The 3290-nt window shown below is 64.4% G+C and overlaps 1 long non-coding RNA gene across 2 annotated transcripts in view; it reads left to right on the top strand.

The window, feature by feature from the left end:
* Positions 1–1029: 1029 nt before the first annotated feature.
* The window catches only part of LOC112551889, a 50186-nt gene continuing 47925 nt past the window's right edge, over positions 1030–3290 (top strand). For both annotated transcript variants that reach the window (XR_003096226.1, XR_003096225.1), the window contains exon 1: positions 1030–3034. This is a non-coding gene — a long non-coding RNA (uncharacterized LOC112551889). The remainder of the gene's footprint in view (positions 3035–3290) is intronic.

Below are 3290 nucleotides of genomic sequence, written 5' to 3'. Positions count from 1 at the left end.
CCGGCGCCACTACCGGCCGGGACCAGGAGCAGCGCCGCCGGGTGCGCAGCATGGGAGAGGGGGAGGGGGGCGGTGCGCGTGTGTGTATGCATGGGCTGGATGGGTGTGTGCATGCACCTGGGGGTGCATGGGGGGGGTGCATGGGCGTAGGGAGTAGATAGGGGGGGGTGTCTGTGTGCACGTGTGTATGGGCGTGTGTGCAAGGGCCGGATGGGTGTGTGCATGCAGGGATTATATGTGCATGTGTGAGGGTTGGATAGGTGTGTGTATGTGTGGCTGGGTGCGTGTGCACGTGTGTATGGATGGGCGTGTGTATGTGTGGATGGGTGCAGGGATTGTATGTGCATGTGTGTGTGTAAGGGCTGAATGGGTGTGTGTATGTGTGGGTGGGCGCGTGTACACATGTGTGTGTGTGGATGGGTGTGTGCATGTGTGGGTGTGTGCGTGTGTGGAGGGACTAGATGGAGGGCATGTGTGTGGGGGGGGTGGACAGGTGTGTGTGCAGGGGTGTATGTGTAGATCGGGGTCTCTAGGAGGGGTGTGTCGGAGATCACAAGGAGACGGGGGGAGACCCGCCCCCAAGGGATCGATCAGCAGCTGCATGTGGCCGGGCCGAGGGCGGGGGTGGGTGCCAGCCGGCCCCGCTCCCCCCCACCCCGGGAGCGCCCCTGGGGCGCGGCCCACGCCTGCACCGAGACCCCGAGGGAGCCAGGGGGCCGGGCCCGCGGGAGAGGCCGAGGAAACGGCAGCGCCGGCGGGGCAGGCAGCGGTGCCAGCGGCTGCGCCTGGAGAGCGGCCCCGGAGCTTCCTTCCTCGGGGCCTGCAGCTCCCGGGCCCGGGTCGCTGCCCGCCCGCACGCGCCCTCACCCCCTGCAGAGAGGCACCAAAAACCCCGTCCCTCCGGGCGAGATAAGTGGGAGATAAGGGGCCCGGCCTGAAGATAAGGGCTCGCGGGGAGCTCCCCAGGGAAACCCTCGGGGGATCGGGAGGGACCGGGGAAAGAAGGAGCAGCAAAAGCAGCGCTCAAACCTCTTGCGATCACTTCTCATGGGGGTCCCGGCGTCGGGGCGCGGAGCCTGTAATCCAGCGGGGAGGCGAGCGCGGGCAGCCCGAGTCCGGGGCTCCCGCCGGCTGCTGATGTATAAGAAGGAGAGAGGAGGCGCCTCGAGCCGCCCGGCCGGAAAGCTGCGCGCAGCAAGCCCTGATTGGATTCAGCCGGCCCTAAACAAACACGGCGCGCCGGACAGTGCCGGCTCCCCTGGGGCAAGGGCGTGCGGCTCCCTGCCGGCCCGGCCGCGGCCCCATGCGGAGCGGGGCCGGCTTCGCAAGCTGGACACCCGCCCGCGGACCAGGGATCAACCCCCCGCCCCCGACACCCCTTCCCCGAGGATCGTTCGTCTGTCTTGTCCACCAGCCCCCCCGCCCACCGCCCACCGCGCCCACGTGCCTCTCTCCAGAGCCACCTCCCGCTCGGAGTTGCCCCCGGGCCCTTCTTCCGCGCCTCTGCCCGGGCGGGACCCGAGCGCGCGGCTTCCCCCGCACCCCCAGCCCCTGCTCCCAGGTGCCTCCCCACCTGGACTGAAAGCAAGTGCGCTGGGAAGCAAAGCGCTGTGTCCCCGGGAATCTTAACAACTGGGACATACACGCACACACCTATAGATATACACATCGATGTATAGCTATAACTAGATATATGCACACAAAATCATACATATATAAGCTGTAGATATATAAACGTGTTCTATCTAGCTATCCACTTCTATATATGTATGTATGTACCTATCTCTCTCTCTCCACTTCTATATATGTATGTATGCAATTTATCTTGTTTCTATGATCTATCTATCTATCTATCTATCTATCTTTCGAGCCCGGGCGGGGCAGAGCCCTGTGAGAAGCTGGGAGAGCACTGAGATAGATAGATAGATAGATAGCTTTTAACTAACCCACCAGTCCAGTCTGTCAAATGGGGAAGCAAGATCCGAGCTTTTTTGCTATACCTCCCAAAAGTTGCGGCACCGCCCCCCACCCCTGTTTCCTCGCCCCCACCCCCGCACACCCCGGGGTGGGGAGCCGCAGCCTCCCGGCCCCAGGCGCCCCGCGCTCGGCGGCTCTGCACGGCTAGCCCTTCTCAAGCCTCACTTCCAGTCGGCCCGTGCAGCTCTTTTGCTGGCCTGTTTGGCTTCCACCGGCGTGAAACAAGGAGGCCAGCAACCTCCGAAAAGCCCCTCTTTGTACCTTTAAAATCCGAGCCAGGCTCCTTCTCGCCCTGCAGAAGGCTCCAGGTGAAGCCCGAGCTCATCAGTCTCCGGGACTCTCCGCTTCCGTCTTTTTCCCTTTCTGATCCCCCCTCCACCTCCTGCCCCCCTTATCTCCGCTGTGTACAAGCCGACCCGGCACTTAGCAGGAAAGTGACTGGAAATTAAAATAACTCCGTTCCCCAGAGGTTATCAGCTGGATATCTGTCATCATCAGCTTGTACAGAGGGAGACCCGGCTGTAACAGGGGCTGGCTGAAGCCTGTCTTGCTCCCTGCAGCCGCCAGAAATTATTCCTTCTGACAGACACAATTATAAAAAAACACAGCCCCCCAAACCCGCTGGCCAGGGAGCGGTGGCCCCGGGGCGGGCTGCGGCTGCTGCCCAGGTAAGGCGCGCGGGCCGGGCAGGCTGCGGGCCGGGGGCGGGAGGGGGCTGCTTTGCGCCGCGCCCGCGGTGCGTTTGGTGGCATTCGCTGACCGGGGAGCTCAAGGGGGGGTTGCGGAGGAGTGGTTTCTCCAGCGAGCGGGAAGCGATTTTACCCCACGCTCCGCTGACCCAGGGTGCCCTCGTGCCGGAGTCCGGCCGGCAGAAGCGGCGACCGAGGAAGCAGTCCCCCAACAGTGTGTGGAGGGCAGCCCTCCGCGCCTGCCTCGGCTCTGCGCGGCTCATCCCGGGGGCTCGGCTCTGGCTCTGGCGGGAGGGTCGCAAGAAGAGCTGACCCTCGCGAGGGACTTGGGGCCAGGCCGGAGCGGGGCAGGATTTCTGCTAACGCGCGTGAGAACAACTTCGGGTGCAGACAGACGTGATGCTCTGAGACGCGCGGTTTTGCCCGATCCACTTTGCTGGAGCCGCGGGGCCCTCGCCTCGCGCATGGCATGATACGCCTGGCGGGGCAAGATGCCCCGTGGCGGCGGAGCTAAGGGACCCGGACACACCCGCCTGGCACGGATCTCGCCCCAAGGGCCCAGGGGCGACCTGCCTGATCCCCTCCCAGTGCGACCCCGCGGATGAGGCTGTTTCCCTCGCAGCC

Source organism: Alligator sinensis, unplaced genomic scaffold (genome assembly GCF_000455745.1).
Source record: "Alligator sinensis unplaced genomic scaffold, ASM45574v1 scaffold1248_1, whole genome shotgun sequence".
NCBI classification, from domain to species: domain Eukaryota; kingdom Metazoa; phylum Chordata; order Crocodylia; family Alligatoridae; genus Alligator; species Alligator sinensis.
The sequence above is the reverse complement of the archived record's forward strand: the minus strand, read 5'-3'. Positions and strand labels throughout refer to the sequence as shown.